Source organism: Mus musculus, chromosome 7 (genome assembly GCF_000001635.26).
Source record: "Mus musculus strain C57BL/6J chromosome 7, GRCm38.p6 C57BL/6J".
In the NCBI taxonomy this organism is placed as follows: Eukaryota; Metazoa; Chordata; class Mammalia; order Rodentia; family Muridae; genus Mus; species Mus musculus.
This window is the reverse complement of record NC_000073.6, coordinates 70529276-70556994: the sequence shown is the minus strand read 5'-3', so window position 1 is coordinate 70556994 and position 27719 is coordinate 70529276. Positions and strand designations below refer to the sequence as shown.

The 27719-nt window shown below is 40.1% G+C and overlaps 1 protein-coding gene and 1 long non-coding RNA gene across 3 annotated transcripts in view; both read right to left on the bottom strand.

Annotated features, from left to right (window-relative positions):
* Gm44812 (predicted gene 44812) overlaps positions 1 to 27719 on the bottom strand; it is a 75805-nt gene that overhangs the window by 27967 nt on the left and 20119 nt on the right. The gene's annotated exons all lie outside the window — the stretch shown is intronic.
* On the bottom strand, positions 104 to 9921 carry Gm35842. The gene is made up of 2 exons (XR_003946797.1): positions 6412 to 9921; positions 104 to 4819 (listed from the first exon to the last, which is right to left on the bottom strand). It is a non-coding gene; the product is annotated as a predicted gene, 35842 (long non-coding RNA).

Genomic DNA, 27719 nt, shown 5'->3' with positions numbered 1-27719 from the left:
CTCCCTCTCTCTCTCTCTCCCTCCCTCTCTCTCTCTCTCCCTCCCTCCCTCCCTCCCTCTCTCTCTCTCTCTTTCTCTCTCTCTCTCTCTCTCTCTCTCTCTCTCTCTGTGTGTGTGTGTGTGTGTGTGTGTGTGTGTGTGTGTGTGTGTGTGTGATACTGTGCTATGGATATTCCCTTTCTTACATGAAAAAAATGTTTAGGCAGTAAAAAACCTTTACCCAATATCGGCAGATACAGCAATTAATTCCAAATGCTGGTTTTGACTTTTGGTAAAGTATTCTACTTTTTATATTATCACTCACTTAGATATTGATTTTAGGCTTTTACGTCTTCAAAGATATTTTTCAAGTCACTTGCAATTTAATAAAATGACAGCAGCAAGTCATTGGTGGAATTAGAGAGTCATTATATATAACTTGATTAGAATCTTTGTAGTACATGAAAACATTTTTGAATTAGACACTAAGGACAAAGCATCAACAGGCTCTGAAAGCAGACATGGGTGTGTTTAATATTATCCAACTATCAGTGATGGAACCTTGGAATCAGTTTAGTCCACACTCTGGCTACAGAGTTCAGAAGTTACACTTCTTCCAGAGGCCCAAGTTTTAAAAGCCTGGTCCTCAAAATGGCAGCACAGTGAGACAATGGGATCTATAGAAGCTGGCTCTAGTAAGAAGTCTAGTCCAGTTAATTGAGGCAATTGTGGGCTCTCAGCCTCTTACCCTCCCCATGCCAGTTCTTCTTGGACATGAGATAAGCAATTTTCCTCAATGAAATGGTCCTCCCAAAGATCACGTCACCATAGGCCCAAAACATCAGAGGGCAGTCAGCCATATACTAGGGACTTTATAACTCTGACAGAGAATGCAACTTTTCCATTGACTAGTTAACTATCCTGGATACTTTGTTATAGTAATAGAACTATAAGCTGACTAGCACCCCTTTTTAAGTATTTCTGTAAATTCCTAATGACTTATATAACAGTGGTGACCTCTGAATTTCTGTCTCCCCATCCTTCAAATGCTAAATACCCACATGTCATCTACTATAGATTGTTTCTATAGTATTGTTCTACCCGTTACTATAACAACCCAGCATTTATTTCTCTAAATCCATTCACACATATTGGCACACATACCATTTTTAACAAATAAATTAGTTTTACACTGAAGTAACTCCAGCCAAACAAGCATGTTAAACACTGCGTGTAAAAAGCTCTTTGATAGGGCTAGGAAGAGGGCGGAATCAGTAAGGCATTTGATGTACCGGTATGAAGACTAAGTTCAATCATCCAGAACCTATTTTTCAAAGGTCAGCCAAACCCATAGCTATATCCTTGTAAAACTAATGCTGAAAAGGCAGGGACAGCACATTCTTTATTATTATTATTATTATTATTATTATTATTGGGTATTTATTTCATTTACATTTACAATGCTATCCCAAAAGTCCCCCACATGCTCCCCCACTCACCCACTCCCACTTCTTGTCCCTGGCGTTCCCCTGTACTGAGGCATATAAAGTTTGCACGACCAATGGGCCTCTCTTTCCACTGATGGCTGACTAGGCCATCTTCTGATACATATGCAGCTAGAGACACGAGCTCCGGGGGGTACTGGTTAGTTCACACTGTTGTTCCACCTATAGGGTTGCGGATCCCTTTAGCTCCTTAGGTACTTTCTCTAGCTCCTCCATTAGGGGCCCTGTGATCCATCCAATAGCTGACTGTGAGCATCCACTTTTGTGTTTGCTAGACCCCGGCATAGGCTCACAAGAGACAGCAGTATCTGGATCCTTTCAGCAAAATCTTGCTAGTGTATGCAATGGTGTCAGCGTTTGGAAGCTGATTATGAGATGGATCCCCAGATATGGTCCATCCTTTCGTCACAGCTCCAAACTTTGTCTCTGTAACTCCTTCCATGGGTGTTTTGTTCCCAATTCTAAGAAGAGGCAAAGTGTCCACACTTTGGTCTTCCTTCTTCTTGAGTTTCATGCGTTTAGCAAATTGGATCTTATATCTTGGGTATCCTAAGTTTCTGGGCTAATATCCACTTATCAGTGAGTACATATTGTGTGAGTTCCCTTGTGATTGGGTTACCTCACTCAGGATGATGCCCTCCAGGTCCAACCATTTGCCTAGGAATTTCATAAATTTATTCTTTTTAATAGCTGAATAGTACTCCATTGTGTAAACGTACCACATTTTCTGTATCCATTCCTCTGTTGAGGGGCATCTGGGTTCTTTCAGTCTACCTGGAGTATGCCATGTCAGATAGAGTCCCCTGACTCAAAGAGCGAAGTGAATAGTATTCCTGAGTAATAACATCTGAGGTTACCCTTTGGTCTCCACACACATGGACAGCACCCCAACTACACATGCACCTGAACATGACCTTGAGTTGAGATGATTCTCCCCACCCCTTTAGTCCTCCACAAACAGCACCATGTATCCCACAAGACTTGGTCTCTTTCCCTGGGCATCATCACTTGGTTCTCTTTCTTCTGCATTGCTACAGAGAACGCTGGTTCTTTGATATATTCTGCTGCTGGTCTGTCTTTTGTTATGGTTTTACTACTTTTGTTTGTTTGTTTTCTTTTGTTGTTGTTGTTGTTTCTTTTTCAAGAAAGGGTTTCTCTGTGTAACCCTGGCTGTCCTGGAACTCTCTGTAGATGAAGCTGGCCTTGAACAAAGATCTATCTGTCTCTGCTTCCCAAGTTCTGACACTAAAGAAATACACCACTATTACCTGGCTGTTGGTCTGTTTTTAGCAACACAAGGACTCATTATCACTGATAACAGTCTTGGCTAAACTGTTTCCAAGACTTTAACACCACAGAAGTTATTGGCCTTGGTTTTTACATTGAAGACTGTTTTCATTGCCCCTTATCCAGCCAGCCACTGAAATGTCTCTAAGAAGAAGGAAACAACAAAAAGATTGGCTATTCTGCTGATATCAAACTACCTATTCACCATAGCAGCATGGCATCCTACACTGAACCTCTACTTTGGAGTCTCCAGCCCAACCCCCATTCCATTGGCCCTTTCCTTATAATAAGGCAGAATGGTCCAAAGACAGCTTGGATTTTAAATGTAAAAATTTTTACCACACTGCACAGCCCACAAGTAAAATAAGCTCCTTTATCTATTTCATAAAACACATTCCATTTTAGCTTATTTTAATCTCAATTTTCTTTTGTTTCTATAGAAACAAAGAAATCAAATCCCAGCATTTAGTGTTCACACATGTGAGTTTCAATTTATAAGATGGTCTTTCTCTATTGTTTTAATGTCTAGCAAATTCAAAAGTGCTGTTGAAGCTCAGTTATTTATCATAAAATCCATAATAAAAAAAATAACTCCAACCCCCCCCAAGAAAAGTAACAATAAAGAAAATTGAACTATGTTTTATAATGTTCCTGCAACGACTAAATGCCTTGGACTGACAAAGCAGTGGGAGATGACATTTTGCTTCAGCAACCTGGTTTTATACATTATATTTTTTTCAATGCTAGCTCCTTTATAAAATAATTATTTTGATGTACCTGATTCCTTACTTTTCAAAGCCTCTTCAAATGAAATGGAAATTACTATTGCATTAATCTCAAAGGAAATGTTCTTTAGTCAAAAGTCCAAGAAAATGTTTTGAGATAAACTGCTGTAGCTGGGCAAAAAACAAAAAAAACAAAACAAAACAAAAAAAAAACCCTTTCTTTTAAAGGAAACGTGTGGAATACATAGGTAAGGATTAGTAGCAAGCATTTCCAGAACATTTTGTAGCATGATCCCTTTTGGATTTGGATTTGGCCTTGCAGAACAAACCTCTAACAGAGTTAAGGATGGCCCCAGCTGTCTGACCAGGAAGTGAAAACTTCGAAGGGTTAGCTGCTTGATCAAAGATTAAGCTAGGGATGCGGAAACCAAACATGACTTTCCACGTTTAAACAGCACGCTATAAAACCTGTCTTCTCTGCTACACCCAGACAGAGGATTCTACATTTGACCTCCACTCTTCTTTGTATTTTGGCAAGTAGTGTTTCTCAAATGTGTCAGCCTTGTGTCAGCAGCAACAGCTGCAAACCCCAGGAACTTGTTAGGAAGGCCGGCTCCTGGGGCAGCTCTCTAGGAGCCTTGTAGTGGGAACATTTAAAGGCAGTGCTCACAAACTCTCAGGTGGCTGTAACACAGGCTATCACTCTGTAAAGAACACAAGAGATGCCATGGCTTTTGGGGAAGAGGAGAGTCTCAACTCAGTAGAGACACAAGTCACCATGCAGGAAACGAAATCCTCGTGAAAGCAATAGAAGAGAGGCGTAAATTACATAGAGGAAATAAGGGCGAGGTTAATTCAGGATGAACATTCTGGGAACTGGAAGCAAACTGGGGTGGGGGAGGGGCAAGGAGAGGAATGTCATAAAGGTGACAGGTGACGAGTTTCCTAAGTGTTGGACTAAAAGAGATGAGGAAGCATGAGAGGCATCGGTTTGAAGATTTGAGCTGGGAACTAGGAAGGCCTTGTCACTGTGTTCAGTGAGCAATTAGCAAAGCTTTAAGGGTCTTCGGTTAGGAAACATAGGCAGCAGTGTAGAGGAAAGTTGGTGAGGAATAGTCAGCCCAGGAACAGAGTACAGCTGACTCCATGAACTTGACCTTGGGGCGTGCAAGTCCGAACTGCCCGTGGACGCAAAGACCGATGAGCAGTTCCTTGGTCTTCTATTACATGTTCTTTCTTTGTTTTCCTCTCAAGACTTCCCTTTCTATCCAGATTATGAGATTCGTGTTTCTAGATGCAGTTATTTATAGGCTGTAGAGCATTCTAAAGATAACAGAAACCAGTGTCAAAGCGTTGGTAGCATTTGAAGGCTGTTTTCTTGTCTACATCACGGCCACAGTGGGGACTTTTTCATGCAGTCAGAACTTGTGTAAAGACACGAATTCTTATGCCTGCAAAGTGCTGTAGCCCTGGATACTCTGCGTTTTGTTTAATGGCCCTAGTGGTAGTCCTTCTTAAGTCTTACCTACGTTGTTTGATTTATGAGACAGGGTCTTGCGATAAGCATGAACTGGCCTCAAACTCATTGTCATCCTCCTGGTCCTGCTCCTGCTCCTAATCGTTACCATTGCAGGTATCATCTCCAAAGTGGACTTTTTTGTAGTTGCTTTGTCTTTTGTTTTTCAATTTTTTTGTTATTTTTTTAATTTTTTTTTTTTAGATATTTTCTTCATTTACATTTCAAATGCTATCCCAAATGTCCCCTGTACCCTCACCCCCCTCCCCCCACCCTGCTCCCCTACCCACTCACTCCCACTTCTTTCAAATTTTGGAGTTTCTCTGTATAGCAGCCCTGGCTGTCCTGGAACTCACTCTATAGACCAGGCTGGCCTCAAACTCACAGAGATCTACCTGCCTCTGCCTCTGCCTTTCACAAACTGAGTGATGGTGGTGCACACCTTTAATCCCAACTGGGATTTAATTAAGCAAGCTGGGATTAAAGGAGTGTGCCACTATCATCCAGCTCGAAAGTAGATTCTTTTAAATGTGCTTAGGGGCTATGTTGAAAAATATATCCTAATCTAATGTTAGTATAATAGCCAGTAAGAATGCTGCACTATTTTACTCTAGACTATGAATATGTTGATCTTTGAATCACCTTAAAAGCATCAGGCATTATTTATTGTAATGCATGCTTTTTATAACAATGTGTTATGGTTGGGCTGACACATCTTCCTGCCTCCTCAGCATAGGTTGATAGTGCCCTGGGCGACCTTTTCAGAATATAAGTAACCCTTCTAAACCTGCATGTTCTGATCTAGCTGCCCGTCTATGAGCACCAACACATGCTGTCAGTGGGTGTCAATAAAGATCCCTGACCTATGAGAAGCTGTCGAGTGAAGGGTCTCAGAGACCAAAGGAAAAGCCCACGAGAGCCTGCGGACAACAAATAAATCTACTTTCTAGATCTACAGCAGATTCATCTCTTAATTCACTCATTTTAGTAATATGCAAGGTGATAAATTTGAAATAACATACATAAAGGGCTCCATTGATTATGAACAGAACATTGGGTGCCGACAAGCTTTTCTTAATGCATGAGAGGTTAAGAATGATCGCTTTTGATGTTAATTGGAGGAATTCTCTGTAGGGTACATGCACTCCTGACAAATGTGTTCTCAGTTAATTTCAGGGCATGGTGATTGTACGGTACACTCTTTAAGGCCAGTTTTTCTCTCATTTATCAGTCCCGTGACCCCCAAATGTTATATTTTAACTTGTTTCTCTTGCAATGACTTTCTTTTAAAGAATTAGATTCAACGGAGGTTAAGTATGTGACTATTTGGTTTTTCATTCAAAATAGTTGTGAAACAAATTTTATCATCCAGATGTTGGCATGGTAGACTCCTACTCACATACAGCTCTACTGACATCTCCTCTCCAGTGAAGTCTTCTCAGCCATTCCCCGGTGTATTTCAGGACTTTCTCTCTGATTCTACAATTCTCTTACCCATCTCTAGTGTGTAGCTTATTGTGCTGCACCGAGAGACACTCATTCTGTGTTGGGCTGCTCAACTCAACCGGTAAGTCCCTGAAGAGAAAGGTCATGGTTATTTATTTATGTTGAAGAGCTGCACAGTGTCTATTCATATTTCTATGGTATACTGTGCTAACTGGATGTGTGTTTGCTATGTGTAATGATCAGACTTAAGACAAAGGTCATAGTCATTCATCCATAGCGTGTAACATGGTGTCCATCATCAGTGCTTTTATTCTGAATGAGTGACTTAATGAACAGGGAAAATAGTAGCAGCAGACTAAGCAACAGTTGTGCCCTTAAGTAAGAGGCCATGTTGTTGTTGTTGAGGATGATGATGATGACAATAACAAGGAGGAAGACAGTGATGATGATGATGACGACAACGACAATGGTAGGAAATGCCTCAATTCATATTACCATATTCAGTAGGAATTCAATTTAATTTTTCATTTACTTACATTTACATTTGCTGGTCTTAGTAGGAGTTTATTGTAAGCAAACATGGAAAAGAAAGAAGAGGATCTCTGTGGATATTGTTAATTGTGCAACAGCTGTCTCTATGTATCATGAATTTTCTCTTGGCCACTAGAATCATTATATATTGGAGCAGCATCATGCTCAAATTCCTTTAACTGTATTTCTCTGTGTCTTTGGTCGATCAAGATAGTTGTGTAACACTCCTCTGGTCTCCTCTACATATGCCAAGATTTCTAGGTGGAGCTTTTTGGAAATTTTCCCTGTAAAAAGTTGTGGACTCAATTGGCATTTGCCAACCGATCTTCTCCCTTCTTGCTTGATATCAGAAAGCTTCTAGCAGCTAACATGGGAACATAAGAATGAGCATCACAGAGGTACTACAGACCCTTCCATTAGTCTGTCTAGCTGTGAGTGTGGGCAACATACCTAGATAAAATTGATTGAGCTTACAATTAAACCCAGAAAGGCGTTAGAGCTCAGACACGATCATTGGATTAAGATAAGGCCTAAGTATAGAGATTGTTCCACCAGGAAAAATTTATACCATATACAAACAAAATGGCTTCAACAAAGAGGACAGGGCAGTGACCTGTAAAGACAGCTCTGAACTTTGACTCTTTGCTGAGCCTGAGGAAATCCAGGTGGAGATAGATAAGAATTTAGGAGAGAAATTATGGTGGCCCAGACCTTCGGGTAGAGGAGATAAGTAAAATAACAAGAATGGATGAGTTTGCTTAAAGATAAAGTATCAAACAAAGAATGGTCGATAGAGGGGGAAATCCTGAGAAAGGAATGTCTGGCAAGAGAAAGGGTTCCTCAGGCTGGCAGGGAAGCAGGCAGAAAGCCAGCGAGGTTTCCAAGGTTAATGTGTAATGGCAAGGGATAAAGATAACAGAAAAGGCGTCACTGGGTGGGTGTGAGGGTGGGGATGAGGACTCACTGGTATCCAGAGACACCAGGATCTCAAAACCAATGAGAATATTCTTTCAAGAAGTTGTATGTGAAGGGAGGAAGAGAGAACCCCCACATAACCACGACCACAGAGAGGTCATGGGCTAAGAGGGCAAAGAGTCGTTGGTTTTGTTTTCCTTTTTGTTTGTTTGTTAAAAAAATACCTCTTTGGAGAAAGGATATGACATTTTGACATTCTACCAGATCCAATGACTATTAAGTTTTCTTATATTTCATGTGTATGGGACTATAACGTAAGATACGAGTCATGTTTTGAGCCATCTGGCATTTTTCCAATGACTGTGTATCTTTAAGACAACAGCATCCGATCTCTAATATAAGAATAAATATCAGAAGCAATGTGCTGCTACTTTGGATATAAGAGGGCATGAGTTTAGTGTATTAATCCCATAGTGATTTTATTTTGGTCTTTGCAAATATTTACACCTTCCCACCTTCCTCTCTTTACTGGTAAAAAATAGATGTTAGCACTTGCCAAGGCCAACAGGACTTCGTACATGGCCTTAGCACAGTGAGGATTTCCTACCTCCCCTTCTTCCATTTACACCTCGGCCCTCGTGGGATCTTTCCTTTGAGCTAAATGCATACTTTGGATCTGGCCAAGGTAGCCGGCATTGCTCTCATGTTAACCCAAAGGATTCTGAACGTCACGTGTTACTAAGTCTACCGAAGAACCGTTCTGAGGTCTCTCAGAGATTGCCTCTATTATGACTATAAAATATGCAACTTCATTATTGTCATCATTTTATAATGTATTAATAGCCAGTGGTTAATTTTGGCACTGGTTATAGGTCAAACATTTTACAAGCTTGCCTTCATTTCCTTCTTCTGATAACTCTATCTATTCCATTACCACAGATAATGAAATGACAGGTAGAAGAGTCTACCTGACACATACACATCAGAGCTAGAAAGGGGAGCAGAGAGGGCAGTCCAGGGGTGTTTGATGGTAACAATCAAACTCCTACCAACAGTGATTCACTAGTTTCCATAGTATCTTAGAAACTAAACATTTTATAATTTGATTTATTTTTATTTATATATGTTTGTGTATTTGCTTAACTACATGTGCACCATGTGTAGATAGTACCCATAGACACCAGAGCAGGTCTTTTAGATCCCCTGGAATTGGAGTTATAGGTAGTGGTGAGCTTCCTGGTATGGATGTTAGGAATTAAACACAGGTCATCTATAATAACAATAAGTGATTTTAAGAGAGATGACTGCTGGGTCATCTCTCTGGACATAAGAAATATACATTTAAATTTTTTTTTAAATACTGCACTCTTTATAAGGATCTAGTTTGAGTATAATTATTTTTCACTTCCTCTGATTCACTCATATAGGAGACTCAGCCTTACAAATATGTCCTAGTCATCCAACTAGAAATGGACCAAGTAGGTTAGGATTCTAGAGCAGATATGCCGCAGTGAACTTAAAGACAGTCTTTCAAATACTTCACATTGCAGCAGAACGCATGTTTGTTAGGTCTAGCCTTTAACTATTGTGACTGGATACCTACATTTTAACTATTTTGGCTGAATGTTTTCTTTGCTTCTAACTATCTGTTTTTAGGAAATTGTTCTCCAAATGTTTCTAAGTTCTTGTAGCTGTCACTAGGGATGGATCAAGGAGAACATTAAGAGCCAGGTTTGGGTGGGTCCTTTTTAGAACCAAAAATATAGCCAGTTTTGCTTCCCTATTCTAAAGCTCTGAAATGCTCAGTTGCTTTCATTCCTTCTGGTCTGCAGCCAGGAAGGAGGCATAAGGGCTCAAATACCAAATGAAAGGGTGTTCTCACAAGGTTTCTAGCCAGGCCCACAGCAGAAATATCGGAAAGCTCACGAGCAAAGCTGTGCTGAGATTTTCAGACCAAACTCAAAAGCACTCTTTCTCCACCCTTCTCTATGTCTCTGTCTCTGTCTCCCTCCTTCCCCCCACCTCTCTCTCTCTCTCTCTCTCTCTCTCTCTCTCTCACACACACACACACACACACACACACACACACACACCCTTTCCTGCTTCCCCCTCTCTCCCTCTCACGTGTGTGTGTGTGTGTGTGTGTGTGTTTGAGTATTTGAAGCAAATTCTTGTTTGAACTTCACCTAAACTAACCTCTGGCTTCTCCACTCATCCAGCGCTACCTTGGCTACGCACCCAACTCTGTGCATCTATACAGGTACATCTTTTTCTGTTCAAACTAGACTGAGTAGATGATTTTCTTACAAACATGCCTCAACCAGAAATGAAGTTTTCTTCCCCAGGAGGATTTTCTTCAAGGCAATATCCCTTTTATTCTAAAATGACACTGTCCCAAATCTACATAATTATGTTCTGATTCCTGCCCCCAAAGCTCTTAAACTGCTGACTTGAAAGCAATGATAAAATTCTCCAACACCCATTTTTATTTATTTAATTTTTATTGTGTCTATGTAAATTCCTATCTATTTATTTTCACCTAGTGCATTAAATTAGCTCTAAGGATAACTTACTGTTCTAATTTTGTCCCACCAGTTTCAGGGAAAGCTATGAACTCTCAAAATGTAATTGCTTTCCTTTTCCAACTATGAACCTATGAATTTCTACAGTTTAGTTATTAATTTCATCTACATTTATAGCTTAATTCCTTCCCAGACTGCTCATGGTCTACTGTCAGATGATCAGCCAGTTAAAACAGAAACTACACTCATTAAATAGAATTATCTATAATATGAGAGTCCATTTACATTAGCCATTCAGACGGGAGCACATCTACAAGATCAGAAAGCCAGGCTCTTGGACCAAAACAAGTAGTAAAAACCCCAAGGAAGGTTTTGGAATGATGGAGCATTTAGTTAGAAATAATCAAGAGAAGTGTTTCCTGAAGTGTGTGATAGTGAATAGCAATTGACAATCACACCCCAAAGAAAGATAATGCAGTGCAGTTAGGAAACACTGAGTTCAACAGCTCAGCCAGTTTACTCTCTTTTAATCCTGTTAGGGACCTCTGGTTCTAATAATTGCATTAAGATCCAGGAATGGAACATAATGTGGGTAGCCTATGTGGGTACTGGTCCTTAGAATACCCTTTAGGGAGCCCTAGCCTAGAATAGCCAAACCTCACTGTAATTTAAAAACAAAAAACAAAAACAAAAACAAAAACAAAAAACAAAAAACAAATGACACTCATCTGGCCATTGTACCATTGCCAAGAGGTTTTTCTTTTGTTTTTTGTTTTTCATTTTTTTTTCTGGGAATTACTCATGCCTTCATTTTATTTTTTAATACTTTTTTATTAAATATTTTCTTCATTTACATCTCAAATGTTATCCCCAAAGTCCCCTATACCCTCCCCCCGCCCTGGTCCCCAACCCACACCCTCCTGCTTCCTGGCCCTGGCATTCCCATGTATTAGGGTATATGATATTTGCAAGACAAAGGGCCTTTCCTCCCAATGATGGCCAACTAGGCCATCTTCTGCTACATATGCAACTAGAGATACAGTTCTGTGGGGTACTGGTTAGTTCATATTGTTCATCCTCCTATAGAGTTGCTGACCCCTATAGCTCCTTGGTTACTTTCTCTAGCTTCTTTTTTAGGGGCCCTGTGTTCCATCCAATAGATGACTGTGAGTATCCACTTCTGTATTTGCCAGGCAATGTCATAGCCTCACAAGAGAGAGCAATATCAGAGTCCTGTCAGCAAAATCTTGCTGGCGTATGCAATAGAATCTGGGTTTGGTGGTTGTATATGGGATGGATCCTCAGGTAGGGCAGTCTCTGGATGGTCCATCTTTTCTACTGCCTCAGCTCAGAACTTTGTCTCTGTAACTCCTTTCATGGGTGTTTTTTCCCAATTCTGAGAAGGAACAAAGTATCCACATTTTGGTCTGTCTTCTTGAGTTTCATGTGTTTTGTAAATTGTATCTTGGGTAGTCTAAGTTTCTGGGCTACTATCCACTTATCAGTGAGAGCATATCATGTGTGTTCTTTTGTGATTGGGTTACCTCACTCAGGATGATATCCTCCAGATGCATCCATTTGCCTAGGAATTTCATAAATTCATTGTTTTTAATTGCTGTGTAGTACTCCATTGTTTAAATGTACCACATTTTCTGTATCCATTCCTCTGTTGAGGGACATCTGGATTCTTTCCAGCTTCTGGCTATTATAAATAAGGCTGCTATAAACATAGTGGAGCATGTGTCCTTATTACAAGTTGGAACATCTTCTGGATATATGCCCAGGAGATGTATTGCTGGATCTTCCGGTAGTACTATGTCCAATTTTCTGAGGAACCACCAGACTGATTTCCAGAGTGGTTGTACCAGCTTGCAATCCCACCAGCAATGGAGGAGTGTTCTCTTTCTCCACATCCTTGCCAGCATCTGCTGTCACCTGAAGTTTTGAACTTAGCCATTCTGACTGGTGTGAGCTGGAATCTCAGGGTTGTTTTGATTTGCATTTCCCTTATGTTGTTGAACATTTTTTCAGGGCTTCTCACCTATTCAGTATTCCTCAGTTGAGAATTATTTGTTTAGCTCTGTTTCCCATTTTAATAGGGTTATTTAATTTTTCTGGAGTCCATCTTCTTGAGTTCCTTATATATATTGGATATTAGTCCCTTATCTGATTTAGGATTGGTAAAGATCCTTTCCCAATCTGTTGGTGGCCTTTTTGTCTTATTGACAGTGTCTTTTGCCTTACAGAAGTTTTGCAATTTTATGAGGTCCCATTTGTCTATTTTTGATCTTACAACACAAGCCATTGCTGTTCTGTTCAGAAATTTTTCCCTGTGCCCTTATCTTCGAGGCTCTTCCCCACTTTCTCCTCTATAAGTTTCAGTGTCTCTGGTTTTATGTGAAGTTCCTTGATCCACTTAGACTTGAGCTTTGTACAAGGAGATAATGGATCAATTCACCTTCTTCTACATGCTAACCACCAATTGACCCAGCACAATTTGTTGAAGATGCTGTCTTCTTTCCACTGGATGGTTTTAGCTCCTTTGTCAAAGATAAGTGACCATAGGTGTGTGGATTCATTTCTGGGTCTTCAATTCTATTCCATTGATCTACACTGTACCAATACCATGCAGTTGTTTGTTTGTTTTTATCACAATTACTCTGTAGTACAGCTTTAGGTCAAGCATGGTGATCCCACCAGAGGTTCTTTTATTGTTGAGAATAATTTTTGCTATCCTAGGTTTTTGGTTATTTCAGATGAATTTAAAAATTGCCCTTTCTAACTCTGAAGAATTGAGTTGGAATTTTGATGGAGATTGCATTGAGCCTGTAGATTGCTTTTGGCACGATAGCCATTTTTACTATATTAATCCTGCCAATCCATGAGCATGTGAGTTCTCTCCATCTTCTGAGATCTTCTTCGATTTCTTTCTTCAGAGACTTGAAGTTCTTATCATACAGATCTTTCACTTCCTTCGGTAGAGTAACACCAAGGTATTTTATATTATTTGTGACTATTGTGAAGGGTGTTGTTTCCCTAATTTCTTTCTCAGCCTGTTTATCCTCTGTAGAGGAAGGCCACTGATTTGTCTTTACAGCACCTTTACATGCTGGGTAGGAAATGCTACTCTCATTTTACAAGTGAGGACACTGAGTTACAGTGGCTTTCCAGTTGTTATTTACCTTGGCTACTTGCAAACAATAAGGACAGATCTTTGATCCCTTGAGCCAGAACCCCAGGAGACTAGATGCAGACAGGTAGCTGTGTGCATGCACAAGCTTAATAGATGATTTTGTTGTAAGTTATGTTTGCGGTCGAATGGAATGAGTTACTTGTCCCCCATGACCATGTGTGAGTACCCGCAAGTGTGTATCCATGCTGTGTGTATGCCCAGTGCCCTGAGAAGCCAGAAGGGGATTCAGTCCCCTAGAACTGGAGTTGCAGACAGATGTGAGCCATTGGTGTGCATTCTGGGAACTGGACTCAAGTTCTTTACAAGAGTAACAAGAGCTTTTGACCACTGGGCGATCTCTCCAACATGCATGCATTCAAGAGCTGAGACTGAATCCTATCTCACTACCAAATTCTTGGGCTTTCTCTCATGACCCATCACCTTAGAATGATTTCTCTGCTGCTGGGTGTTTCTAGTAGGTACTGGGAAGGTCGTCAGATGGGTCTGTTATTTGGTACCAGGATTCGAGGTAGTTCAATAACCACTAAGTAGACCGGCTATTGACACAACTCTTTATCAATAAAAGTCAATGTGTCAAGTTGCATGTTGAGCTCCTATAAAATTACCTAGAGATATATATGTCTTATAAGCATGGCTTTGAAAGCTTTCCTTCCTGTTGTAAAATGGAAGTATTCCTGTTTTCTCCATAAAAGTCTGACCTGTAAATGTTTGGTGACTTTTCCTTCAAGAATCTGAATTCCACTATGTTCTCAGAGATAAATATAAGCCATTTTCTTTGGCCTTTCTAAAAATCCACGACAACTTCCATTCTCCCCACACAACAGTGAACTCTCCGGACCTGTCTGCCTGCCCTTTCGTTCTGACTGTGAATGTTCTGGTTCAGCTCCCATTTCTGCAATAAAACTGCTTGTTTAAAAAAAAAAAAAAAAGCTTAGGTAATTATTAACCCTTTCCCATCTTCTCTCCCCGGTGACAGCTAGCAACTGGACACATTCCCAATCTGAACATGGAATCTGTCCAATTAAAGAGCCTCAAGATTGAATTGCTGATGGCAGGAGTAGGGGGTAGATATTTTCCCAGGCCATTATCCCATCCTATAGACATGTCTATATTCTCCACGAATTGCTGTGGGCCTTCTCCACTTTGCTTTGTGAATACCATGACTCTTGTAGGTCTTAACCAGTAGAATGTTCTTCTCTTGGGCCACTCAACAAGGGGCAAAGGCATGGCTTACTTCTGCCTTGAACTTTGGAACAGAGCAAATGAATGCTTGAAGCTTGGGGCAATGGGTCCTTTCGGACCAAAGTGGCCCAAGAAAATAACTTGGCCAAAAGAATGCAGAATTCAGAGAGAAACTGGCTTATTCCATTGTACGCTCGGGTCAAATGCCTATGTGGGAGTACGCTGTGCATATTTGGTAAAGCTCATAGTGTTCACTGGATCGAGCCTAATGGCTTTTTGAAAGCCATTAAGGGACCACTAAATCAATATATTTCAGGGGGTATGTGTGCTAACTTAAAAACACATTGTTTTACTTATAATACATTCTTTCACCCTAGAACCCTCCAGTCCAGAAGTGTTTAGATTGGGTAGTTTACCCAGAAGGGAAGCTTTGTGGATGTGTGTTACACCTAAGGAGACCTCTGTGGAAGAGATGCTATCCTTTCCAAAGACATCTTTCAACGTCGGCAGAGTAAAGGCTTTCAGCCTACTCCTGTCCCTTATGAGTGCCAGGAAAGAGCTAAGAATTTCTTTAAGATTTAAAAAACAAAACACAAAACAAAACAAAACAAAACAAAACAAAACAAAGAAGCCTTTACAGCATCTGTTAGCAAATGCCTCAAAACTCAGAAAGAGGAAAACTGTACAAGGTGCAAAGCACTGAAAGAATCATGTGCATGCTTTTTGGATGGTGAGGTTTTTCCATTTGTGAGGAGAATGCACTACTACTGCCACAGACTCTCATAAGGACATGAGAGTGAATAAACAAAATTATTAAATTTAAGTTAGATATTATTTGCCAAACTTCTTAAAGAAAATCTAGAGACTTCGGATTACAAAGCCATGAACCCAGAGCTATCACCCTGAGTCAGCTTTCTGTTACTATGACAAAACAAACAAAAAATGCAAGATCATCAAGGCATAAAGAGGAAAGTTTTATTGGGGCTCACAACCTAGACGTTTCAGCTCATGATGACCTGTGTTATTGCTTTTGCACACAACATATCACGGAGGGAGTGTGGGCTAGGGTGAAGTTTCCCACCAACCCCAGGGAGGCTGAGAAGATAGACAAGAATGGGGTGAGATTCCAGTATCTCTTCCAGGGCACAACTGCAGTTACCTAAGCTCCTTCCACTAGACCCCACCTTCTAAAATTCCACTGTCTCATAAAAGTCATGAGCCAGGACACATGGACTATGGGGATCATTGCACACTAAAAATTTTGGCAGGTAAGACAGTAAGGCACAGAGTAAAAGTTGAGCCATGTTCTAGCATGGTTCACCATCATAGCCCAGTTCTTAAGGAGCCCACAATTCAGTAATACACATCTTTTCTGTGTCACTCGTTGACTGTGGAAAATCAAGGCCTAAACATTAGCTATGTCTATGTACTTCCTACTTTGAGAGGTAGCTTTGCCTAAAGTCTCCTTGGTCACAGCTGGGCAACTCTATTCACTCCCCTTATCCCTTATTCTCACGACTTCCAAATGCTGCCAACTCCTAGAGCTCTTGTACTTCTCTGCATCCCACTAACCTAGATTCAGCCCTTAAAACCCAATCATAAGCTCCCAACATCCACAGCAGTCTCTTAATGGGCTTTATCATCCAACTGCTATTCTCCAAGCAGATTTAGGGGCTTTTCAGCATCTACTCAGGACCATTCTTGTTCTCCTGCCTAAGGCTGAAGTAGCCTGACCTGAAGAAGAAAACTTCCATGTTCTGGTCCCAGCTTGCCTTCAGTAGTATCACTCTCATCATTGTTTGCTGCTAGCTTTGGACATTCACATGTACACTACACATGCATGCACAAACATATACACAAACAACAGACATACACACATGTGCACACACATGCACATGCATGTACACACACACACACATACACACTGTTGGGGATCCATCTACTTATGGTTATGATCTCTCTGCCCCTCTTCCTAAAATGTCACCTTACCCCAAGCTCTCCCATTAAACCCACATTGATCATTTCATTCCATACTCTAAGGCTCAATATGGATACCCCCACTACCCCCACACCCATCTTTTGGAAATTGTTCCTTTTCATTCTATTCCTCCCTAACCAATGAACGTCCTATGCCAAGCTCCAGCGAGGGACTGCACCCATGTTCCAGCATGTAACTCTCAGCTTGGGATCTTCACTGTGCACTCCAGCTCTTTGTAGTTCAAAATCACACCTAACTTAAACTTGTCTTCTAAATACCTAGCACAGGCCATGCATTTCCTAGGTGCTCATGGTTTACTGAGCAGGAAAATACAGCAGTTCAGAGCACGGTTCTTTCTGAAATGAACCATTGTCTGGGTTCTCATTTTCACAGAAGTCTAAGAATTTCAACTTTATTTTTTGTTTAGTCTCCGTAAGCACGTGATGTGATTTGTACTTAAGTGGCACATACATATCCAAAGGCTTTGAGCTTCTTAAGTGGGACTCTTTGATAACCCTGTAATGGCTCCTAGTTCTCTGCTCCTAATTTGAAAGGCACCCAGAAGGGAGGATGGTGGTGAAGGAAAGACACTATCACCGCTGAAGTACCTCCTACTCAGAAGGAACTGTGACCTCTGTTTCACATACGGATGAAATTACTTGCCTAAGGTCACAGGGTTATAGGTATGCAGCTGCCCTCAGAGCTAGAGCTCAGCCTTCTGCAATGGAGCCTACATCCGTCCCGTAGCACTAAACTGCCTCACACAGAACGTCAATCACATTACACGTAAGGAGGAAGCATCTAGGCACACATCTGTGAAGAATATTAAAATGTCTTGTATGTGCCTGTATTTCCCAACTCCACTCATGAAGTACTATAATGAAGTGAGTTTCATTTTTACAAACGATGTGTGCTTGATTTCTTTTAAGGAAAGAAACAAATAATCAAAATAAAGATATAAAAATGCTCGGCTCTGAGCATTGCTCTATGGACCATGGCCCATGGCTCAGAGAAAGCCCAGCTGAATTCCGTTTTCCATCTCCCTCATCCAGCAGAGCCCAGCTCAGCAATCCTTCCATTAACTGCCCATTGTTTCTTTTACCAATGCCATCTCATTTTAATGCCATTTTTTATGAAGGGTAATGTTACATGCTAGAAACTGTAAAAAAAAATAGAATTGGCATAAAGAAAATGTATTATTTCAGTAGTTTTATTTTTTGCATTACACATTTACAGGTTTGCTTAAATGGATATGTTTTATAGACAGTTCTGTGCAAATATTACTTAACACTTCAGTCAATGAGAAATTGAAATCTACAATCTACCTGCTTTTTCCACAGGACAAATTCTAAGAGGCTTCCTTGGATTCTTGTTAATATTCTGTTTGTGAAAACGGTACTAGGAGTTCTTATCAAGGATAGTGTAGAAAATTATCTTAAAGGTTGAATGAATGTCATTAGCCTATTAATTTTGTTTCTAGAAATTGGGCATTGCTCTCTAGTAAAACATTTATTCACCTTAATACCTTCTTCTGTTTATTGCTGATTAAGGGACCAGAGTTGTAGATGGCACGAGGGCATTGTTTTCAAAATACATGTCCACTGTGAATACATGTTCACTGATGAATCTGGGTTCAGTTATCTGTTAATATCTCCTCTATACCTTTCTCTCCTTCTCTCTCTCTCTCTCTCTCTCTCTCTCTCTCTCTCTCTCTCTCTCTCACACACACACACACACACACACACAGAGAGAGAGAGAGAGAGAGAGAGAGAGAGAGAGAGAGAAGACATATATACACGGAGGTCAGATTTTTGTGTCAAGCATCCTCTTTGATCCCTGTGCACCTTATACTTTTTGAGATGGGATCTCTTTCAGTAAATCTACAGCTTACAGGTTCAGGTAGAATGGCTAGGCAGTGAGCTCATGGGATCGTCCAGTCTCTTTCTCCTTGACATTGAAATTTCTGGTGCCCAGTGCCACACCCAGCTTCATGTGGGTGTTGGGAATTTCATATCTAGCTCTCCTGCATATGTGAAAACTCTTTACCAAATGAGCCAACTTCCCAGACCAATGGATTTGCATTTCTTATTGATTTCTTGGCCCTACTACCTAGATTCTGACTAGGTGAAGCATAAGGGAGAGGTCGATCATTGCAAGACTGCTAGGCACTCTGTGATTGGAGAATGACTATGGGAAGCAGAAAGCCTCCAGTCTCAGGGTAAAGACATTCAAAATGAGCATCCCCAAAAGATTGCTCACAGAAAAAACAACAACAAACAGCAAACAAACAAACAAACAACAAATAGTTCAAGACAATTCCTACTTTTGCCTCCCTCCCCTCAATACTCAGCTTCCCTGGAGTAAGGACCTCGAGGCACAGCTGAGGTACGAGCAGCAACTTAGAGAGTTTAGAAAGAAGACTCAACCAAGCACCTGCAGTATGTGGATTGAGACCATCAGGGTTGGGTCCCCAAAGGAAAAGTGACATTCCCTTTATGATTGCAGACATAGATTACCACCAAAACCAAAAGAAGTCCACCAAGGCTAGCAAAGAGCCTGTCATTCTTTTTACTTCAAAGGGGATGACATTCTTGTACTCTGACTTTAAATCATGAGGTCTCAAGTATTACTTTTGAATAAGAAATAATCAGAAAAATTTAATAAGCAATAGAGTAGGATTAGAGGACTGGCTCTGCAGCTAATAGCACTTTTGCTCTAGCAAAGGAGCTGGGTTCAGTTCCTAGCACTCACACCTCATAAGCGTATGCCAGTCCAGTGTCAGGAGATCAAAGGACTTCTGACTGCCTCAGGCACTAGGTATATACTTGAGGCACACATATAGAAACAGGCAAAACATTCATACATGTAACATAAAACAGATAAATCTAAAAATATTTAAAATAGTAAGCAGTTGTATACAATATTTCTAACAAGTTTCCTTTCTCATTTTTCTATCCATTTCCCATGGCCACTAAGTCAAGAGAGAAAGAAGGGAGAGAAGAAAGATATCAATAATAAATTAAATCAAATAATATGCCCATAGTTAAGGATCAGAGAAGTTGATTTTGAATAAGCAAAACCTTAAAATCATTATATAATAACCATAAGACAGTTATTAGCCACACTCACAAATGAATAATGGTGTTAATTAGACCTTTTTTAAAAAGGCTTAGGCCCATAAAGAGAATCCAAATAGCAGGTCAGAGGATCGTGTACACATAAAATTGGGCAAATAGCTTAAGGAATATATAAGACGGCATTAAAGGCAAGCCGAAAAGCATTATGGTATTCAGAAAGCATCTCCTTCATAGTTCAAATCTTTGTGCCATTTCCCCCCAACAAACTCTTCTCGCTCCCACTGACCAGTTCAAATGTCACCCACTTCAACACCTTCCCTTCAAAATATTCTGCAATCTACTCAGCCAAGCCTTCTTGCCCTTCACCACTAAGCTTCAAACTTCCAATCATTGCTTAAGCTTCCTGTATTGACTTGATTTTACTTTGTAATCGTAAATAATTATATTTATACAGTGCTTATCACATACAAAATGTGTGTGTACCTATAGGTATCAATTAGTAGTTTAATAAGCAAATACATTGTATTTTATTAACTCTATTTTGATAAATACTGTAAGCATATTGTAAGTATGGAATTATTTTATAGATCACAAATATTTCCATGTCATCCCAACAACTCTTTAGAGGTGGACTTCTGGACTTAGGGTGAGGAGTTGGGTGGGTGGGTGGGTAGATAGGTGGGTTGAGACAGAGCTATGGCAGGAAATTGGCATGCTGGAGGTTTCTCCTCAAAGAAAACTTGATTCATCCTGGCTGTCAGACACCCAGGAGCAAAATGACCAGCACGGTTTTCCATGAAGACATCAAAGAGGTGATACAGAACCATCTATCAATAAAACGGTTCACAGCCTACAAATGTACTTTGCTCAGCCAGCCTCCCACTTTGGTACAAGTAGGTCACACAAAGGCAGAGCAAGTTTGTTCCTGAGGCAAAGTTTGCTTGCACAGACGGGCCTCAGGAGCACATTTCCCTAGTACTCACTGTGCTCTGAGCCCCCTGCCTGTTGTCTCGAAGTCCTCGGGTTCTTCCTTCCTTGGGCACAAAGAAATAATAAAAGAGTCCTGAATGTTATCCAGAACCCGCAGAAGCTTACTGACTTTTCAAAACTATAAAAGTTTTAGGGTAGGGAGATGGTTCTAAGGGGAAAGTACTTCACACGCCTGAATCCCTAGAACTCATCAGCAAGTGCAGAACCCGTCCATAATCTCAGTCTCCCTTGGTGAGGTAGGAGGAGAAGGAGGAGACAGATAGCCCTGCGCACTCACCAGCTAACAATAAAGACCCTGTTCCAAACAAGGTGGATGGAGTGGACCCACACCTGAGGCTGTGCTCTGACCCCCACATACACCATAGCAAGAACTCACCCACCCTAGGACCCCTAATACACACACACAGAATCTTTTGAAAACATAAATTTAGCAGACATGGCATGAGAGTCATCCTAGTATCTACCAGCCAGTAGCCGCTGCCCTTCTGAGACCAGCACTAGTCAGTCCTTGCGTTGGTGGTAGAACCCAGGATCCTCTCTGCCCTTGTAGTCATTCTGAAAAAGCCACAAGGCCATGTGATATTTTAAGAACCAATCCAGTAAGGTCATCAAGACTTTGCTACACATAATATACCAATTTCCTGGCTATTATGAAAATTCATTAAGCCATGTGTGACACCATTATTGTCTATGCCATCCACATGCCTACCTCTAGCAGACTGGTAGCAGCCAGAAATCACACAGTTACCCCACTATTCTTGGTTTTATTGCATTGGTGATTCTGATGGTGCATAACTTTGTATTCTGTAGAATATCAAATTATGCCTCACTCTGACTAGGTTCGTAGTCAAGGAATCTACTCCATAGATTTTGAGGATATGGCAAATTTACCCTTGAAATGTCTCTTGCGTCATCGGTGGGATGTGTACATGGATGTAGTACAGTAAGTAGAGCTATTATGTTTATACATGAAAGCACAACCTAGCTGGGGATACAGCATCATTGTAGAGCACTTTTCTAGCATGTGTGAGGCCTCTGGTTCAATCCTCAGCTCTATAAGATAAAATGTATTGAAATAAGGCACCATCCAGGCAGCCAAATATTCACACAAGTCCGTGGGAGAGTGGGAAAATGTTGCAGAGGGTAACTGAGGGGTTGTAAATCCATTCTTGCACAGCGTCTTTTACTCCTGGAAGAGAAGCAAAGTTGAGTACAATAGAGGCAGAAGCAGCTGCTCTAGTTACAGCTTTATATGTATGTATTTAACTGGGGGTTTAGGTAGCTAAGATAACTGAATTTTCTGAATGAAGGAAACCAGAAACCTAATCCTTGTACCTCTATAGAATCACTTAATGACACTTCTCATGACACTTAATTAAAAGTCTTCAGTTAAATGGTTAAGTCCATGCATATTTGGGGAAATGTAAATCCCTTTCATAACAAAGTGGTATAAATAACTCACTATCCTATGGAGGCATTGTCTACTGGGGCAGGCTTTATTGTTCGTCTCTGGCCATATCACTCTGACTTTGGCCAATCTTGTCTAGTAGGTTTTATTCAATCATTATAATTTTCCAAAGCAAGTTTCTTATCACCATAAAATCCAGTCAACATGGAAAGTTATTAGAAGCAGAAAGTTGTCCCAAATCAAGTGAAGTATTAAGGTAGAATAAGAATCAGGAATGCAGTGGCAATCAGGGAAGCCCATTGCATACATTAAGGACTTTTATTTTTTAATAGATATTTCTGGGTTGAGGATTTAGCGTAGAGGTAGTGTCTGGAACTCAAGTACAAGGCCCTGAGTTTGATCCTCACCCTTAAAATGTAAAGAAAATAGGATAAAGTAAAGATTTCATATTATGACTGGACCAGCCCCATCACTCTTAATAAAGAGTGTCCATCACTTAATATATGCTCAATAAATGTTTGCCAGATAATGAATTTGAAAGGCTTAGCAAATGTGCCTTCGGCTTCACTGCAACTTGAGTATTGAAGACATCTTACAATCTAGATCTATTATTGACACATACAACCACATTTTTGTTTCCAGAACTGACTAATGTTAGGAAGTATCTCATATAAAAACTTCATAGGTTAGCCTTCTTCAAGTTGAGCAAGAAATGCTATTGAGTGCGCACACGTGCACGCACGCATGTACACACACACACACACACACACACACACACACACACACTGAATTATTTGATGCTACATACCCTCCCACCACAATGACCTCCTACCTTTGCTCTGGCAATAGTGGTATTGTCACTCTTAGGTGACACCTGCTTTCCTGGGAACCAACAGCTTGGTATGTGCCATGCTGCAGCAGATGGCTTGAGGCATGACGTGTTAATGGCAGTGATTACTTTATGAATAGTGACAGCTGATCAGGGACATAATAAAACAATAGTGGCTGCCATCCTGGAAAAGGTGCTAAATAGGGGTGACATGCTTAGTGGGGGCTATGTATTATGCTCCTGTCCTGAACCTCATTATCAAATCCAAAGGGATTCACAGCCTAGCCAGGCAGTGGCAGGCTCAAACACAGAAGAAAAAACAACTCAGCTCAAAGATATACTTCAATGTTAATTGGGAGGGGGTGCAATCTGGGTTTATTGCAGGAGGTATCTGGACAAATAGCTGTGAATATGTCATATGATTTTTGTCCCCCTGTATGATCCTGGAGCTTAGAGGCCAATCCCCATGCTTCTATTCAATCTGCTTCTTTCCAGTGTTCACGAATCACAGCCTCTAGCCAGCGTAGAGATCACCATGAGAAAATCAACCTTTACATGTAATGAATCCGAGGAGTAGCAATTTTCTGAAAAATAAATGTAACTAATTTAAATCCCTAAAAAGAAATAGTTGCAAATGGGGATTCCTGATAGGTCTCTCTTCAGAGGGATTTGACCACTCCATTCACTGGATGTGGCATAGTAAGGCAAACAGGACAGTGCTTACCTGCATGATACATGAGGGAGACTTAACAATACAGCCACTCACAACCTTGAATGATGAACTGACTGTTGTCTGTGTTGAGCATAAGATTGGATCAGAACTTGAGAAAAGAAGGCCATCAATTTAGTCATCTTAGTATTTAATTAAGGTAAAACAAACAACCAGTGTCCCACTGTGTTGAGCTTAATCCTCTGATATACCTTGAATTATCAACAAACCTACTTAAAATCATGTTTTTAGTAAATCAAAAAAACAAAGTCTGTTATTTTGAGGAGGCCTCTAGTATTTGGTTGTTTTGTTTAATTGTTTGTTTGTTTGTTGTTCTTCTGAGCAAAAAGTATCTGAATGACCTAACATAAAAGTGCTATATACAAAATATTGTCTTTTTCCCTTTGATGGGGGGTAAGAGGCATATTCAAATAGCCTACAAGAGTGATAACCATCCGCTGAGGGATAGAGGTGTTGCTCAGTGGTATAGCGATTGCTTAGCATGTATAAGTGGGGTTCAGTTACAGTCATCTTTTTTCTGTCTCTGTGTCTTTGTGTCTCTATCTCTGTTATTCTGTGGCTCTGTCTCTGTTTCTCTGTCACTTTGTCTTTTCTCTCTCTCTCTCTCTCTCTCTCTCTTTCTCTCTTCCCCTCCCTCTTGTGTGTGTGTGTTCATGCACACCTCTCCTCCTCTGGCTCATATAAGCATGTAATAAGTATGCAACCATGTACATAATATCTATATCCACGTTCTGAGCAGAACAAATGAGTGTGCTACCACCACCTGGGTTCCTCTGAGCTCATGACTCAAATGTCTGCCAAGGCCAGCTAGTGTCATGCAAAATTAATAGGCATCTCTTCTGTGTTCTGTGATCTTCCACTGATATTTTCTTTATAACTCTCAGGACCAAAACTGAGTGAACAGATTATAACAAGCTCATCCCACCCATTACAGGATCTTCCCAGAGTGACTATTAGGGAATTACTGTACTATATCTGCCCTGGAGACAAGAGAAGGCCCTGATGTATTCCAGTGATTTTACTTAACCTGGTAATTAGTTTATGTGGTTTTATAGAGATTTTACTGCTCTGAAGATGACAGGTTTTCTTTGCAAAATTACTTCTGATAGCCAGTCATTTCATTTCATGGTTTACAAAAGAGCTGATATATTTGGTAAAGGTCTTCATTTAAGAATATAGAAATAGCCCTGCCTCTCAATATGGGAGAGCTGGTTTTGTTCACTAGAGCTTTTTTATGGAATATATTTTGAGCCCATGTACAGAATAGAATTACTTAAAAAAAAAAGGCAATTTAGATGTAGGGCTGAGTCTTAGTAAGAATAAGAGTTTGCATATAAAATGCATAGAATTGACTAAATAATTCCAAATGCTTTAAAACAGTTAACACTGGATGTGCAAAAAAATAACAAAAAATACCACAGGCTTGTTAATTCCTTGAGCAGAGTATTTGTTGATCATCTTCTATGTTCCTCACATGGCTCTAGGTCTTGAGGGACAGTAGCAAAAACAAAACCTAATCCTCTTCCTCCTAAAATGCACATCTAGACAAGAGGAGAGGGAAGTGAAGTGTGAAATAAAAACAAATAACTGCAAGTAGGAACAAGAATGGTGATTGACAGTTGAAAACACTTGACCAGATTAAGGGAAGAAGATATGTGAAAACCAAAGGAAGATTGTCCCAGAAGGCAGAATCAGCATGTATGAGGGCACTGAAGAAACAAAAAACACAGAGTTTTTTTTTTATGTGTTCCTAGCGAGGTAAACAGATAGCCCAGGATTGCATTAAGAATTGAGTTTCACTGATTCAGTGGTATTTTAAAAAGAGAACAGTCTCCAACTGAGTCACAGGTACAGAGGAGCTGCTGTGTTACTTCAGCTGGGTATAAAATTTCTGTGAGACAGCAAGGAAACATGCATGGTTAGAAAACCTTGTCTTACAACTGGAGAGATGGCTCACGACTTAAAAGCACTTGCTGTTCTTGCAGCGGCCCAGGGTTCTGTCACCAGAACTCATATAGCAGCTCACAATCATGCATAACTCCAGTTTCAGGAGATATGAGGTCTTCTCCTGGTCTCCACAAGCACTAGGGAAGCACAAGGTGCACATATATTCTCACAGGCAAAAGAATCATACATATGATATAACTCAAATTTTAAAGAAAACGTTTCTTAATATTTGTCAAACACAGATAAGACAATCTATGCACTAAGTACCCCAGGAGTCACAGTGGGTATGATATAGTCAAAATGGAATGTAAGATCCAAGATAGAAAAGGTATCTTGTTATTCTATTTCAGGAGATTAATTCATCATCATTCACTTGGTCTACCTTTTTCAATTTGTTTCTAACTTTAGAAATAGAGAATGACTATTCCCACCAGTAATACAGACTACTAGAGAATAAAATTTCTCTTTGACCTTCTTAGCTATTTTTCTCTTCTCAGCTTGTCAGAGACAAAAGAATTTAGATCTGTTGTATACCTTAATGTACATGAAATGTTTACAGTTTTTTACATATACCCTAGAGAACATAAAACCTTGTATTTAAAAAATATCAAATGATATTATAATGTTTATATTCTGATACATGATTATTTCCCTCTGTGTTTTGTGGCAGTAAGAGCCTGGCCCCATTGTTACAAGTAGTGGAGACTCTAGTTCTCAGTGTTCCTCCAGGGGTCACTAGGTCACAATATATTTCTCCATTCCCTTGTGATAAACATTTACTTTGTGTCCAACTTCCTAGTACTGCCAAAACCAGTTTCAATGATCACAGTTGTATATTGTTCCCTGTACCTAGCAAACTACTTTCCTGGTATATGCACCTGATTTATCACTTATTATGCTAGACTGCATATTACCTTGCCTTAGAATAACCTTCATCAAGACAAAAAGAAACACAGCTGCAAGAACACGGTCTTGATTTTCAACTCTGAGTTCAAGTTCAGTTACTAGTTAAGAGCCACTTGTTACCACATGAAAAACTATTCCAGCATGAGAAGGTATCTCTCCCCTCAACCCTTCCATCTCCTCTCACGTTGTAGATGACTTTATAGGGGAATAGAGTCCAAGTACTGTTTCTCAGGGAGCCAAGAGAAAGTTGGCCCTCAAGATACCTTGTGAGAGGACTTGGTGAGCCATGAACAGAGCAGGATGGTTTCCAAGGAAGCATGGAATTCAGAGTTGTAATATAAAACAGTTATTTGGCTATAACTAATCATACTAACATATGTTAGCATGTGTTGCCAATATACTTCCTAATTAAGAACAACATAAAATCATAGGAAATCCTGTATCCTGTCTTCATAGATTCTTCATGTATCTTTAACTCCCTGGCTTTATTTCTGAAGTATAACTACAAAAAAAAAAAAAAAAAGAAAGAAAGAAAGAAAGAAAGAAAGAAAGAAAGAAAGAAAGAAAGAAAGAAAGAAAGAAAGAAAGAAAGAGAAAAGAAAAAGACAAAAAGGTTGATTCCAAAATTCCAAAGTTATGTCTGGCCAACCATGAACTGCAATGTCATTAACAAGATTAATGTGCATTCCAGAAGACACCACCAAGCATTTTCCTCCTTAAACAAATGCTGCCATTAAAAACTAATTTTACAAGAAAAAAACCTTATAAGCATCCCCCTCAAAAAAAAAATGAAAGGTCAATGTCTCTCATTGGTGAGGTAGTATCCATAACCAATATAAAACTGAAATAATTAGGGAACACTTTTCTTCCTGGCAAAGCCTGAAATGTTGGTCACCTTTGCATGTTTGCTCATATTGTTCACAAATTTCAGGATGATTGTCATATGAGGCTTGAGTTTTTCTCTTAGGCTCTCCTTAAAGTCATGCTAATTCACCTGAGACTGTTTAGAGCTGTAGTCCTGACCCATCATCCCTTCACAAATGGACACTGCAT